Here is a 16,860-nt window from a genome sequence, read left to right as displayed (position 1 = left end):
CTAAATTATCAAACAAGAAAAACTGATGAAGGTCCAGGGAGCACACAAGTCCAGTATAAACCACACAGCTAGTAGCAACCACCACAGATTTATTGAGCAAAAAACAGCAGTCAAGTTCTTTCCAATTCAAGAGCGAAGAGTGTGATATGGTGTCAAATGCCTTTGAAAGGTCAAGAAATAAAGCAGGCACATAGCAACCTGAGTCTCTAGCTCTGATTTCAGTTTCAGTGAAGGGTAGGAGGGCTGTTGATGTGCTGTGTCTTGTACAAAAATTGTGTTGTGTGATTGTAAGGGGGTTCTTTTGCTGTAAGTATTTCATGAGTTGAAGATGAATACATTTTTCCAGTATTTTGGAGACAGGAGAAAGCGAATGGGGATGATATGGGACTTTTTCTAGATGTTAAGGTACATTGGATTCAGATATACATTGGCTGATGAAGATGCTGACTGGATAAGCCATAGAGTCGGTAGTTAATTTTAGGTATGCAGGAGGGATGTTGTCAACAGAGGCAGAGCAGTGTTTGAGTATGAGCAATAGTTTTTTTATAAGGCTTGTAGATATTGGTTGAAGGGATTGGGGGTGGAATTGTTTTTGGAATGGGTTCTAGTGTCAAGAGGGTGAGGAGTGTCCTGGCTGGATGATTGAACATTACAAGAGGTAGTTAGAGAGGAAGGGGGGCATGTGTTGGGGGGTTAGCAGTCAAATCAGCTATAGATTTTATATAGTGGTTGTTAAAGTCCTCAGCAATTTGAGAGAGAGGGGCAGAGAGTGAAATATTGAGTCTTTTTTTTGGTTCCAGGGTGAAGTAGAATTGAGATAGTGGACCAGAATTTTTTTGGATTGGTTTTATGTTTTTGCTGTAGAAGAGTACAATACGATTGTTTATCTTTGGTGACCTGTTGGTTATGTAGCTGCTTGAAATTAATTATATATTCTTCTTTTTTTGCTTCGCTTCAAGAGTTCCCAGGCTGCATCTTTTTATTTTTCATTTAAGTGTTTACATTCCTTAGTTAGCTAGGGAATAGGATTGCATTTGATCCTTTTGGTGCAAATTAGAGCTTAGGTGTCTAGTAATTTTAGGAAGGTATTGTTAAAGTAGTGTGTTGCCTCAATAAGAGCAGTTCCTTTAGTGGCGACCAGCTTATTTTGCGAAGTAAATCCTTGTATTTGTCTTTAGAGAAATTGATAAGTTTACGAATAGATATTAGGATGTGTGTTTTTTGTGGGTGTGTGTTTGCTTGAATGGCAAAAGCAGGTAGATGGTCACTTAGGGTGTTTTGATATGTGCCAGAAGTTAGAAGAGTGTGATACCAGGATCCAGTCTAAGGTAGATTGTTGAGTATAGCGTACCTAGTAGGGCAGGAGATGAGATGAGACAAAACATATAGGTTGATACTATTTGTAGGTAGTTGGGATGAGAGAACTTGCCAGTCTGTGTTAGTATTCCCTAATATTATAGTTTCATGTTGAATTTCTTGGGTGGCCCAGGAGAGGATGTCTTCTAGGATGGGAGTATTGTGCCCTGGGGGGATATAGAGTACAATTATATATATTTGTTTAGAATTATTTAGGTTTAGAAAGGATACTAGCACTTCAGCTGTAGAAAAGGCAGGGGTGACTTTAGTGTAAGCTGTAACCCTGAGATTGTTTGGACAGAGTAACAGTACACTTCCACCTTTCTTATAGGTTTTGTCTAACCTAAGCATGCTGTAGTTGGGAGGTAGGAATTTAGAGTCAGGTATGTTAGTCTTTAGCCAGGTTTCTGTGAGGGCCAGTATGTCTGGTTTGTACTGATCTATCCAGGGATGACTGAAGATGTTTTATTGGAAGATTAGTAATTGGACCAAGGTTCAGGTAGCTATCTAATTGCATAGGTTGTATAGAAATAGCTCAGGGGAGATATTTTCAAAGCTGTGATGGTGTGTTAGGAAGTTGGAAGTAAATATATCACTGGGGGAAACTACTTTTGGGGTAAGATGTGGGAGTGATGTTATGTGTGTAAGTAATGTTAGCAAAAAGATTATGGCAGCTAATAGTATAGCTTTGTGTTAGGGTCGCATGTTTGATGAGGTAGTTTGATGTGTGTTACTTAAAGAGTGGAGTTTAAAAGGTGGACTGAGAATTTTATTATTATTTTATTTATTTAACATTTGTTTGCCAGGATAGTCCGACTGGACACATGTCCGTTTTCAGCAGACTCCTGGGGAGAAAAACTCCATAAGTTTATAGAGAGAAGAACAATTTACAAGAGAGACATTGCAGAGTAGTAGCATACAGACTGTAGACTTTACAGCCGTTAGGATACAGTAAGAGGATATTCCCCCTTTTGGTTGAAAATACAAGCGTACAAAATATACAGTGAGAGTAGATAAGAACCTGGTAGGGCATTGCAAGATATTTCACAAGTGAGTAACAGTATATAAAGGATTAAGTTTCCATATATACATTCAAGCAAATATACATGTAACAGCATATACGCACACACACACACACACACACACACACACACATATATATATATATATATATATATATATATATATATATATATATATGGGTCTACGTCATTTGATCAAAAGACCGTTTGACCTAAACCCATTTGATCGAAATTTCATTTGATTGAAAACCAAACTGCAAGACAAATAACAGGCATTTGTCCCCCTCCCCAATGTCGTGCAATGCTGGAGTTGGTATATATAGTTGGGGTGTGTGTGAGGGAGCGCATCTGTACTTTTTGTGTTATTTTCTTGTGCCCCCCCAACTATATATACCAACTCCAGGGTCGCACGACATTGGGGAGGGGGACAAATCCCTGTTATATGCCTTGAATACTGGTTTTCAGTCAAATTAAATTTCGATCAAATGGGTTTAGGTTAAATGGTCTTTTGATCAAATGAAGTAGATCCATACATATATATATATATACATATATATATATATATATATATATATATATACACACACACACACACACACACACACACACACACACACACACACACACACACACACTCATATATAGGCTATTGCTCACACATGGATAGGTATAGTTAGATAGTGTTGTTTGCGTTGTCCATGATAGATGGGGTGTAGAAATAGTGAGTGGCCAAGGCTTCAGGGGGTCAATTACAGTTGCATAGATGATTGGTGAAGAGGTATGTTTTAAGTAGGCTTTTGAAGGAGAGCTTGGAGTCTTGTAGTCTGAAGTCAGGGGGAAGGTTGTTCCATTTTTCTGCTCTTTCATGGGCAAATAATGATTCCCTGAAGTTGTTTTTGCATGTGATGGTGTCGATTAAGGCTTTGGTAGAGGACCAAATTTGTCTGTTTGAATTGTAGAAGTTAAGCATGCCTGTCAGTTCTGGGGTTTTCTCGGGATAGTACAGAATTAGATGACCTAGGCTGAGTTGATCGCACCTTAATAGGTTTGGAAATTCAAGCCAGTAGAAGGCTCATAGGGAAAGGCAGTGGTGGGATCATGATTTGGCATTGGTAGTGAATCTAGCGATTTTATTTAATAGATGGAAAGTTTATTAAGGTCATTTTTGTAAAGATTAGTTAGAATGGGGGATGCATAAAGTAGAGTAGATAGGAGGTGGGTCCTGGCTATTGCAATTTGAGATTCGCTGGTTAGATAACTTTTACAGCTATAGAGGGAACCTAGCTTTTTGTGGACTTTAGTGATGGTTGTTGATATGTGCTTTGTGAATTTGACTTGCTGGTCAGTGGTAACTCCTAGGAGTTTCGCCTCAGTGACGGGGGATTTGGGTTTTGTGGCGGAGAGTATAGAGAAGGTAAGGCTGCTCGTTTTAGTACAGTGGAACAGCATTAGTTGTGTTTTCTTGGGATTTAGTGTAAATTGTGAGTTGTTAAGCCAGTTCTCTGTCTCAGAGAAGCTTCTTGGGCTTCTTGTTGCAAAAGTTGGATGTTGGGTGCAGAGCATATGAGAGTTGTGTCGTCAGTGTATTGGACTATGTCGGCTTTAGAGGTAGCTGAGTGGAGCTGTTTTGTGAAGATATTAAAAAGAAGGGGTCATAGGATTGATCCTTGCGGCATGCCTAAGGAGGTTGGCAGTGGGGGGGGGGGTAGAGAGTTATGCCCTTTGACTGATTGTTGGAAGTTATCTAAATAGCTTTTAAACCACAGGAGGGTGGGGTTGTTAAGGCTGAGGTCAGAGAAACAAGACAGTAGTTTATTATGTGAGACTATGTCGAATACCTTGGATAAATCTAGGAAGGTAGCTGTAACACATTTACCTAGATTCCTGTTGGAGTTTATAGTATTGGTGAATTTGAGTAGGGCAGTGGTCGAGCTGTGGGATGGCCGAAATCCACGTTGGGTTGAGGAGAAAAGATTGTTGGTGAGGAGATAGGAGAGAAACTGGTGATGAATACATCTTTCTAGGATCTTAGAGAGGGGTGAGAGAATTGCAATTGGTCGATAGTTGGAAAGGTCTAGGGAGGGGCTACCTTTGTGGAGTGGTATGATATATGAGGTTTTCCACAGGGATGGAACGGTGTGTCCGGTGATGGATCTATTTATTAGAAGTGAAATGGGATGAGCTATAGCTGTGGATGCAATTTGGAGGTATTCTGCAGGAACGGTATCGGCTGCAAGGGTGGTTGGTGAAAGTTTGGCTAGGAATCTTTGAATACTAGAGGTAGGAACAGACTTAAGTGTGAAAGGTATGGTATTGGTTTGGGCCTGAGGTGGTTGTGGGGTGTTGGAGGAAGTGATGTTGTTTAAAAGTTTGAGTACTGAAGAGGTGAAATAGTTATTAAAGCTGGAGGCTATGTCCAGGTCTGTACCTGTTATATTGGGTGCGGGAGTGGTGGTTCTTCCGGGCTGTAGGATGTTATTTATTGTTGCCCAGAATTTTTGTGGTTTGGTACTGATTTGTTTTGTTGAATGATATAGTAATTCTGTTTATTGAGCTTAACCTGCTTTTTTTGCTTTGTTCAGGAGCTCATGAAAGGTTTACCTAGCTGCGGATGATCTGGTGTGGTGCCAGGTTTTCCAGGCTTTATCCCTGGCTCTCAGTAGGACTTTTGTGGTTTTCTGGAGCCAAGGGGTAAGGCTGCTACATATCCTGATCTTTTTAAGGGGGCTAGTTGGTTGAGGATATTTAGGAATGTGGAGTTGAAGTAATAAACTGCTTTGTCTAATGAAAGGGTTTTGATGGGAGACCAGTTGTAATGTTGCAAGGCTCTTATGAAGTGGTCTCTAGGAAATTTTTTGTTAGAGTGGATTTGTAGAAGGGAGTTAGAGTTAATTATTTTAAGTTTGTGCCTTAGGATAAAAGTGAGGCTGTGGTCGCTCAGAGAGTTTGATAGAGTGCCACATTGTGTATTGCATTGCAGTATTTGGTTGATTTGTGAGGATCCAGTCAAGTATAGATTCTCTTTTTGTGGCCTTATCAATGCATGTGGGAGTATCTATAAGTTGGGTGAAGTTATACAGGTTAATGTGGTGGGTGGAGGTGGGAGAATGGATTGAGTTTCAGTCAATGTTTACATCACCTAGTACGATAATTTCTTGAGGGAGGGAGTATGAGGCCCACTGAAGTATGGATTCTAGGGTGGTTAGGTTCTCACCCGGGGGTATACAGATACCCAGGAGGTTTAGGTGCTTATGTTGGTTAAGGGAGAGTTTTGCAAATAGAGTTTCTGCATTGTTGAAGTTGGGGAAATCCTTCTGGAGGAGCTGGAGTTGTAGGTTGGTTCAGTGAAGTAGAGCAAAGACAGTCTGCCCTGAGAAATTTATACCCAGGTGGGGTGATGGAATTATCTTTAATATGTGGTTTAAGCCATGCCTCTGTGATGAGAATAATATCAGGGTTATATAAGGAGATGGCAGCGTAAAGGTCTTCTATTTTATTAATGATATTGTGGGTATTCATATTTAGTATCAGTAAGTCTGTGGGTTTGTGCTTAGCTGGATAGTGGATGCATGGCTTATTAGCAGGGGTTGCTGGTCGGGGTTGGGGTGAATGTCTCCTCCTAGTAGTAAGCTGGGTAAACAGGTGCATGTAGTGTGGAGGTGGGATAGTGTTAATATAGGAGGGATAATTTATGTGGTGATAGGTGTACAGGCAAATTTGGAGGGAGTATACGTGTAGCAGTAATGGGGGTGGATGGAAATTGGGGGCAGGGTAGGGGAGCCGAGTGAGCCTGAGTGTAGTGAGGGTGAATGGAGCAGGAAGGACCAGAAATCGTGGCAGACTGGAAAGAAGAACAATCAGATGTTAAGTATTGCTAATGGGGAACTACCATTAAGCTTATGGAATGGGAATAGCAACTAGAGATGGAATTCTTGAATTTAAATTAGATATTTATATAAAAGGGGCTAGCTATGAGTAAGTATTTTAAGTAGGTTTGTATATAAAAAAGGGGCTATCTACAGGTAAGGGAAAAATTCCCCTTTGTTTTGATGGTTATCATCCACAATAGGTAGCTGAGCACACTGATGTTAAGAGAACTTAGAAATGACTTTAAGCATAAAGGACATATCTGTCCTTATTGATGTCGATGTGTATGAAAAATTGTGAATGACTCTTTTCACATCCATGGTTGAATCCCAGAGGTCCTCCTGACTGATGTTACTACTACATTACAAAAAAGAAAAGAAAATGGAAAAAAAGCTTTCCATGAAATGTACTTGTTGTTTAAGGAAATGGCTGGTACAAAATGATAAAAAGTTAGTAATTGTAGGCTAAAGAGAGACAAATTATGTAAGTGTATCACAAAGGAAGAGTAGGCCAGGTATACTAGGACAAAATAAACTGAACTGCATTAGGGTCCATGTTTTATTGTCACACTAAAGAGAAAATCTGACCTCTTTGAGTATTTATTTTCTTTAATATTTTTCAAAATAGATATTTGGGATTGACACAATATCTTCAAGGCTGTTGCGTCAGGAACTTATATATATGGATGCAGAACTCTGTTTTGCTGTTGATATAAAAACATGCGACACAGAAGCAGGGTTATTGGAGAAAATCACCTGCGGAACAAGAATCATCCCTGTTTGTTAATACATTTACATAATTTAAAGACTACCTGATTTGAGAACTGTCTGAAAAGCTATGCCTTCTAGGTGGATGCACAGCATTTCTTTGAAATTGGTATTGATACTTTTTTGATGTGGACTAGTGGCTCTGAAAATGTGGGGCTCTCAGATGAATTTCTCAACCTTAATATAAAGTCAGTACAAGAAAATGCCTGCGGTAGTGGCGGCAATGGGTATGTTTTTACTCTTATGTAATACCAAATCAGAAGAGACATGTTCTGAAAACGCATTGTCTCTTGAATAAAAGGTATATAGCCACACCATCTAGAAGTTATATATAATACAATCTGGCACACATTATATTATCCTGGCTATGTTGCCTTAATTGTGGTTCTTCTCTTGTGTCTGAGACAATTTGATTAAAAAGTAAATGTTTTATTTATGTTTTACTTACACTGTGATGTGGTTAAGCTGCTGAAATGTTAGAACAGACGTCCAAAGAGATAAAGCTATCGAAGTATATTATGATCTGAAACAAATCAATATATTCAGATGATCAGAATACAATGGTGAATAATTTCAGTATGTATGCCTTATAAATGTAATAATAAAATGATAATTCGATTCATTTACAAAATAACTAAAAAACAACTTTAACCCTGATCCCAAAAAAGATTGACCCCACAATAAGCTGCTTCTAGTACAGCAGACATTCTTTGCCTAAATATATGGATTTTGTATAAATAACAGCTGGAATAGATATAATTCAATGAAAATTATTTACATTTCACAAAAGGTTTCCTATTAAAAAGATACAAATCACTTTTGGCAGGGCACATACCCACTGATTGACTATAATTAAATTTAATTAATTTATGTATTTTTTATTTATATTTGTATACCAGTATAGTTCAGTGATCAGTACTAACTAATTCCAGGCATGGCCTAGTTTAAAATGTTCACATAAAACACAGGTAGTAAGCCATTCTAATAAACAGTAGACATTTCAGAATATTTATTTATAGTATAAAGCCAATGATAATGCAATAAACAAGAATCGTGTGTATAAAAGAATTAACAAGTCTGTGGGAAGGTAAACAGTTGGACTAAAGGAAACTTTGAAGAAGAAGAGGAGAGTAGTGGTACTTTCGATACCTGTCCAATGGAAATGCTGATTCACTGCACTTGTCTTTGCATATCTAGTTTAAGTACTTACGACACCTGTCCAGTGGAAACGCTGAGTTACTGCACTTGTCTTTGTATATGTAGTTTAAGTACTTACCATACCTGTCCAGTGGAAATACTGAGTCACTGCACTTGTCTTTGCATATCTAGTTTAAGTACTTATGATACCTGTCCAGTGGAAATGCTGATTCACTGCACTTGTCTTTGCATATCTAGTTTAAGTACTTACGATACCTGTCCAGTAGAAATGCTGAGTCACTGCACTCGTCTTTGCATATCTAGTTTAAGTACTTACGATACCTGTCCAGTGGAAATGCTGATTCACTGCACTTGTCTTTGCATATCTAGTTTAAGTACTTACGATACCTGTCCAGTAGAAATGCTGATTTACTGCACTTGTCTTTGCATATCTAGTGTAAGTACTTACGATACCTGTCCAGTGGAAATGCTGTGTCACTGCACTTGTCTTTGCATATCTTGTTTAAGTACTTATGATACCTGTCCAGTAGAAAAGCTGATTCACTGCACTTGTCTTTGCATATCTAGTTTAAGTACTTACGATACCTGTCCAGTGGAAATGCTGAGTCACTGCACTTGTCTTTGCATATCTAGTTTAAGTACTTATGATACCTGTCCAGTAGAAAAGCTGATTCACTGCACTTGTCTTTGCATATCTAGTTTAAGTACTTACGATACCTGTCCAGTGGAAATGCTGAGTCACTGCACTTGTCTTTGCATATCTAGTTTAAGTACTTATGATACCTGTCCAGTGGAAATGCTGAGTCACTGCACTTGTCTTTGCATATCTAGTTTAAGTACTTACGATACCTGTCCAGTAGAAACGCTGAGTCACTGCACTTGTCTTTGCATACCTAGTTTAAGTACTTACCATACCTGTCCAGTGGAAACGCTGAGTCACTGCACTTGTCTTTGCATATCTAGTTTAAGTTCTGGTCTAAAGTGGAAATAGTCTGCAAGTTTCTTTAGGTATGAAGGGTAAAACTGGCAGAGAGATAAGGAGAGAGCAAGGGAGGATAAGGCATGTTAAGTACAGTGGAGGTTATCCTTAGGGGTTGTGAGAGTGGGAGGTATTTGTGTATAGAGTCTTAGAATCTTAGGTTACAAGATACATTTTTTCCTGCAATTTGCCTGACAAAGAGAATGTGGCTAAAACAAGAGTAAAAGTGTTGGGATACAGAAGTTTGAAAAACAGGGCATCTAAAAGGAGATGTGTTTGTTGCTTACTGAGGAGACATTTTGCCATTTTTAAGTGTATGCAGTGGTACTTTTGGGGGAATTAGTGATAAAGCAGCAGATGTCACCGTAGCTGGTTATAAAGAGCAGTAGTGTTCTTTTTTGGAGGCATAAACAATACTGGGGAAACCCTATTCAACTTGGGGGAAAAGGAATGACTCCCTTAATTTTGATGGTTCTGGCTGAAGAACAGAGAAACAGATAAATATTTTTGCTCAGAAAAGCATAGAATCAATTTTATATCAGTTTTTATTGACTTGGAATTGAATGTTAAGTGACTGATCTATCCAGATACCTAGATATTTGACTGATGCAGTTTTGACGGTGGAGTAATTCAGGTTTGAAATATTCAGTAAAAAAACAATGAGACAGTTTCTGGGGTGTGCTGAATTGCACAGTTTTTTTTGATACATTACTTAATAACGAACTATTAAGTAATGTATCAAAAAAACTGTGCAATTCAGTACACACCAGAAACTGTCTCGTTTTTTTACTTAATATTTCAGACCTGAATTACTCCACCATCAAAATTGCATCTGTCAAATATCTAGGTATCTGGATAGATCAGTCACTTAACATTCAATTCCAGAGATTACTTAATAGTTTGTTATTCCCCGCGGTGGTGGTGCTGCGGTAGCGTTGTCGCCTCACAGTAAGATGCTGTCCAGTTCGATTCTCAGCTAAAGCGTCTTCTGCGTGGAGACATGTGTGAATGGGCGTACCTTCATTGAAGGGTGTGTGTCAGGGCTGGTAACTCGGCACGTAAAAATCAACTACCAATCATTAGTGGACCGGAGTTCCGCTGTGGCGACCCCTAACTGGGAAAAAGCCGAAAGACACAACAACAACAACTTAATAGTTTATTATTGATTAGTTACTGATGCACAATGTGTTGGTCTGACTGCAGCCGCCATCTGATGTTGGTATGAGAGTGATTTGGTTTGTAGATGACCATACCATCATCACACAGGATGAAAGGTAGATGGCGCAGATCATAAGGACATCTGTTAATAACACAGAAAAAAGAAGGTGGATAAGAAAGATCCTTGTGGAACTACTCTGCAGTGCACTGCTGTAACTGAGGAGGGGAAACATATTTTAATTGGGAAGCACTCAGAGGAAGTTACAAAACAAGAGCAGACTGTCTATACAATGCTAATTTATGTGAGTTTCTACATGAGAAGACTAATCAAAAATATCAAAAGCTTTTGGAAGGTCTACAATAATGTTCCTGTATGGTTACTTTTGTGAGTGTGTTGTAAAAGGTCATCTATTTGTGTCCAAAGAACCGTCACAGTGCTTGTCCCACACCAAAATCTATGCTGAATTGAGAAAGGAGGTGGTATTGATGAATGTATTGAGACAGCAATTTTTTTCAAAATTTTAACAAGAATTGGTAGTATGGATATGGGGCATTAGTCAAAAGTGTTGGGGCTGGGTTGTTATGGTAGTGGTTTAATACGTATTGTTTTTCAGACTTGTGCCATGACATTTTTGGAGACAAATAGATTATGGATATCTGTCAGGGGGTGAACAAGTTGTTCTCTCTATTGTTATATAGGCAGTTAAGGTTGTCAGGTCAAGCATTTCACCGACAGGTTTGGTTGCTTGAGTATAAAATAGAAAGTAGGGAATATAGCTAAATTCATGAAGGGAATTTGTGCAAGCTTGTATAGTTTTAATGTAAATAATATCTGTGATATTGTCAGTATCATTAGGTGAAGCTCTATAAGAAGGTTGACTTGGAGGCTACAATGTTACAAGGTTACAAACTAGCTAGCAGATTTCATACAAGATCAGCCATACTCCATGAGAGTAAGGCCCCATAGATCCTATCCTTACAGCACTGATCCAGTTTTTTAAAGCTCTCCAAATTTTCAGCCAATCTCACCTAAGTATGAAGCAGATTCTATTTCTAACCTGCTCTAAAGTGGAAAAAACGTCTGTGCCTAGTTTTTGTATTCATACTACCAGGATCCACCAGTTACTGATTATTTCTCATAGATTTGCCATATGTTAACAAAGAAATGTCCAATGTACATTCGCTGACTTTGCACTTCGAACTTTTATAAACTAATACTAATTACTGCTTATATTTCTATAACAGACTGAGGGAAAATTTAACCTCTTTAGTCTTACCTCATAATTCCAAGTTTTTACTACCTTCATTTTTCTATTACAATACTTCTGTACTAACTACAACTTTATAATCTAAGTTCTTGAATACATGAAAAATCGAGTGCCCTATTATATAAATAATCGTGTTATGGATTTATAAATTGTTTCTATTACAAAAATAGAATATATTGTTCTTAATAATGTTTTAATTGCAACTTATTTTTTAAGATGTTATTCACATGACCTCCACTGCTTAGCCTGTCATTTACATTTTATTGTGTTTATTTAAGAAAGAGTATTCTATTTATTATTTTTTAACAAAATTACAAAGAGAGTGTAGTAGTACTTTATAAGATGCTGACATGAGTAAACATTTAAACCTTTCTTTACTTCATACAATCTACATCCTGTCACCCATTTAACTATATATTATACCATGACTGATTGTGGCGTGCCCTGTGTTGTTGCGTGTTATAGTATGGAAAAGGGTCGGTAAAATTGACGGTGAGTTAGGACTTTTTTCCGTAAAAACTTAACTTCTTTTTAAATATATAACTCGCTTTAATATGGTAAAGAGTTTTAAAATATAAGCAACAAGGTAAAATATGGAGATCTTTTTTGCTATTTTAAATTTACTTTTAATCTGTATTATACAGGTCTTAAAAACATAAAAAGCAATGGAAAAAAAAGATGTTATTTTTCTTTTTTTTTTGTTTTTTTATTATGCTAGTAGTTTTTTTTTAATAGACAGTTTAATGCTAGTTATTTTAAAATAAAGCGTTTTTTTTGTTTAACTCATATCTTATTTAACATTCAAAAACAAACGTAATTAGCTGCTTTTCCCCTTGCTTTGCTCTGATGTCTTGCGCGCACAGTACATCAGAACAGTACTGCAGAACCAGACCATGATGCGGTCAGCGGCAAGGGGGCAGGATATAGGGCATTATTTATAAAAATTATTTAGTTTTTTTTCTAAAAGTTAATAGTATTATATAAATAACCACTTCAATGCAATAATAACATATAAATTTAATGTAATGCGGTTGGTGTGGTCCCCTCGGGGCCCTGGGAAAACCCAAACCGCCAACGGGTATTATTATTTTACCCACCAAGCGGCAAGTTATTGCTATAATATTTCATCCCACATTTTTCTCCCATTATCTAGAGGTTTATAACCTTGACACTGAAAGTAAAAGGCAACTTGGCACATAAAGGGACAAGCAAAAACATGTAATACACACATTACAAAACATTTTTAGTTCAAATGTCCACAACTATATTCTACTAAAGAATTAAATTTATTACTACTGTTCCAAGTTCACTAGGCTAATATGCAATCATGCAATGTGCTGACATGAGTAAACACTCAGTGTAAAGGGCTACTATAACATTGAAACCTTTCTTTTCTTCCTACAATCTACATCCTGTCACCCATTTAACTGTGTAATATTTCGTCCCTCATTTCTCTCCAATTATCTAGAGGTTTATAACCTTGACACTGAAGGGAAAAGGCAACTTGGCACATAAAGGGACAAGCAAAAACATGCAATACACACATTACAAAATTTTCTTAGCTCAAAAGTCCACATCTATATTCTACTAAAGAATTTAATTCATAACTACCGTTACAAGTTCACTAGGCTAATATGCAGTCATGCAATGTGTACCTGCCAGTAACACAAGAGGCAGACTATGTCAATATAACCCATAAATTATAAGTGCTCCGAAAGTATGCAGGATGATTTATAGAGCAGGATTCAACAGTTTACTTTTACTGCCCACTACTCAGTGACATTTCCATTCCATCTTAACTATGTTTGCCTTTTAAAGGCTACAGATTAGGAATTTGTATAAATAACTTTTGAATCTACTTTATTTCTTCATATCATTCATATTTTCTTCTTTATTAAAATAGTTATTGAATCTGCCAATGAGGAATAGAAAGGGAAAAAGATTAACTCTGTACATTCTGAATCTCTAGTTAGAGTGAATAAACTACCAATGAGCTTATCAAAAGCCTGGCAACAAAAATCATGTCTGCACTTATTATTCATTTACTTTAACAATATTCAGCTAGACACTATATTCAGAAACACATATTTTTTGTTACTCTTATAAATATTTCAATATCTATATCAAAAGGACATGCAGCTGTCCCCAAATTGTGACCAAATATGTATCAGTCCAGGAGGCCACAGTGAAGTAATCTGCTACTGACTTGAATCATTTATACTGAGCTATAAACATTATTTTCTTCATCAAAAATGATCAACAAAATGAGTATTCTATTCATAAATAGCTTTTAGGTGCTTTTAAGCTGGCAAAGAAAGAAACAGATAATTTTAAACAAACTAATTTAAATGAACTGTCAGCATACCAAACCAGAAGTAGTTCATCAAGGAAATTGTAATAGTTTGTAATTGAGTTTTGTTATCAGAACAAATACATTTAGAATTGTTTGTTATGGAGTAATGAGAAACAGACAATGGTACATTTTTACTATATTTTAATAACAACAACAACAATAAAAAAGAATAACAAACGTGTTAGCTGGGAAAGGCAGCATTAAGTTAATTAGCATATGGTTATCTAAAAAAAAAAAGAGTGCTGTATTTTTTTCTTTTTTTTTCTACATTTCTTAACTGGGTAAACCCCTTGTTTGCAATCATCCTTTTACAGGTGTGATCTATGAACACTATCTGATTAACTGACTTGTTACAGAGTCACACAGTAGGCAAATGAAGGTGGAAGGGATCAAATCCTGTACCCTGGTCACAGCTCAGAGCTTTAGTCCTGTGCCTTTTATTCTGTACATGGATGAAATGGCACCTTTTCTTTCTTCTTTTGTTAAACAGATAAACCACTAGACATAAGTATCTCTTTTTAGGGGCAACCCAGGTATATTGTTTGGCAAAGTGTCTTCTCTTGTTCCGAGACACACAGTGGGCAAATGGAGGGCAAAGACTGAAACGCTACACTACAGAAAGTGGCATATTAACAGTTCATTAGGCCATTCAATGGTCCAATTATATTATTCAATGAAATGTATTTTAAACCCACAGCCTATACTGGCCAATTAAGGGCTTGGTTTAATTTAGATCCAGATGCATGAAGCAGCTTATTATGCCATAGGCTCCAGATGCATGAAGCAGCTTATTATGCCATAGGCTAAGTATATGCTTAAATATCAATACATTATTTGCACGTCTAGTATCTATTGGAAGAGGATTATATAATCTACCAGCCCTAAAGTAAAAAAAAACAAAAAAAAAAGACTTCAGTTCAGTTTGAAAGCATTTCATCTTTGGAGCATTTATGTACCAATATTAATTTGTCTCTTGATAGTCTATAAACTACTGAATATAATTATAAACTTTTAAGTCTCTTTGCATGTGTTAAAATTTCATATCCAGCTAAATGTCTAGTAAAAATGATTTGGATTCTGTCAAGCTTCACCATCTGTGATAACCTCAATACATAAAAAGAGCCACAGTATTCTATTATTGGGTGAATACAAACTGAACATATTTTAAACATAACAATTATGTCCCTACATTTAAATGTCCTAAAGATATTCTTTAGTAAACCATAACATGTCCTAACTATATTATTCCCACGGAACTCAAATGAAGGAGATGAATCGACAATAATGCAGAAGTCCTTCACTTGGTTAACTGAGGAGCAGATGGTTATCCAGTGCACAGAAAACAATAATCAGTGGCACCAAAATGGGCAACTGAGTATTTATTGTTATTGAATGACATACCCTTATGCTGTACACATAAAATTAGTTTATTCAAATGATTTTGCAAACACTGATGGTCTACTAAATTTGTTGTTATAACTCAACCTATAAGTCACTGGGAAATTTACTCAAATGCGACCTGAGATAGGACAGTCACTCATCTGTAGCCCAAATAACAAGCATCTGAAAACTGAACCCTGGGGTAAACAACACTTAACAGAGACATATTTAGAATATTTGTTCTTAATTTTAACTCTACTTTTCCAGCCTACTAACCATTCATCCCATGCCATAATGTAGACTTTTTAACAACAATAAAGATAAAATGTGAATTAGCATCAAAGGCCTTAGCCAAATCCAAATAAATCACATCTACAGCAAAGGCTTTATCTGACAAATGTATTACCTATTCATTGAACTTAACTAAATTAGAAAGAGTACATCTCCCAGATATAAAATCATGTTGGTAAATATCAATGATAAAAGTGAACATATCTTTAAAGGACAGACATAAAGCTGACTTAAAACATTTCCCCAAAATACATATTAAGCTGATTGGTCTATAATCAACACAAGTATAGCTAGAGTAAGTTTTACGTGTGCGAATAACAATAGCTTCCTTCCAGATATTTGGAACAAAACCTTCAGCTAGGATATTTTTTAAATAAGTAAGCTAAACAAGAGATTAGAAAACACTTATACATATCAGAAACTAACCATTTAACCCATCAGGCCCAGCTTCTGAATTATTTTAATAACAGCTAAAACTAATTGGTTCATAGGTATGTCTAGGCCAACGGCCCTGGAGCCTTTACAAGCCTAGCCCATGAAAATGCCCTGGCATCTTGTCACCATTAGTTCCCAGTGCCTTTATCAAGTAGAGCCACTGAAGTGATCCCCAGGGTGAACTTTATATTTCCCATCCACTCATCAAGATTTCTCTTGAAAAGGGCCAGTGAGGTGCTCTGCTTGACATGCGTGGGAAGTCTATTCCAGGGCATGGGCAGTCTCTGGGTTATGAACCTGTCCCTCCAGCATGTTCTGTCAGTTGTGGTAATGCGGTTGAGGTCCCTGGAGCATGTGGTGCGGTATGATTGGGATTTCTTTAGGTGTAACATTTCTAACAGGGCTGGGTCAGACATGGCTTTGTAAATCAAGCAGAGATTGCATCTTAATAGATGATATGAGACAGAGAAAAGCTGGAGTTTCTTGAGTCTGTCCATGTAGGGCATGTGTTTAAGGCCTATGATCCTCTTTGCGAGATACTTTTGTGGCCTTAACAGCTGTTGCAGGTGTTTAGTGAGGTACATGACAAATGGGGCATTATACTCAATGATTGTTCTAATGAGGGAAGAGGAGAGAGAGATGATGACCCCTTTCTTCCTGGATGCAAAACCCTTGGTAATCAGATGTGCCACATAGAAAGACTTTCTGACCACAGTGGTGATGTGGAGGTCGAAGGAGAAATTGCTGTCAACCTGTGTCCCCAGATCTCTTATAACGCCTTCAGTGTTCAGTGGGCTACCATCAATGTGGTAATTAGTGGGAACTG

General features: G+C 37.2%; 1 protein-coding gene across 2 annotated transcripts in view; it reads right to left on the bottom strand.

Moving 5' to 3' along the window:
* MAG (myelin associated glycoprotein) overlaps positions 1–16,860 on the bottom strand; it is a 2,406,588-nt gene that overhangs the window by 2,235,445 nt on the left and 154,283 nt on the right. The window contains exon 2 of one of the 2 annotated variants that reach the window (XM_044080483.1): positions 7,461–7,535. The exons of the other annotated variant lie outside the window; for it this stretch is intronic. The gene's annotated coding sequence lies outside the window, so the exon portion shown is untranslated. The remainder of the gene's footprint in view (positions 1–7,460; positions 7,536–16,860) is intronic. 2 annotated transcript variants of the gene reach the window in all.

Source organism: Protopterus annectens, chromosome 8.part0 (assembly GCF_019279795.1).
Source record: "Protopterus annectens isolate FY-2018-M chromosome 8.part0, PAN1.0, whole genome shotgun sequence".
In the NCBI taxonomy this organism is placed as follows: Eukaryota; Metazoa; Chordata; order Ceratodontiformes; family Protopteridae; genus Protopterus; species Protopterus annectens.
Note: the sequence above shows the minus strand (reverse complement) of the source record. Positions and strands in the feature narration are given on the sequence as shown.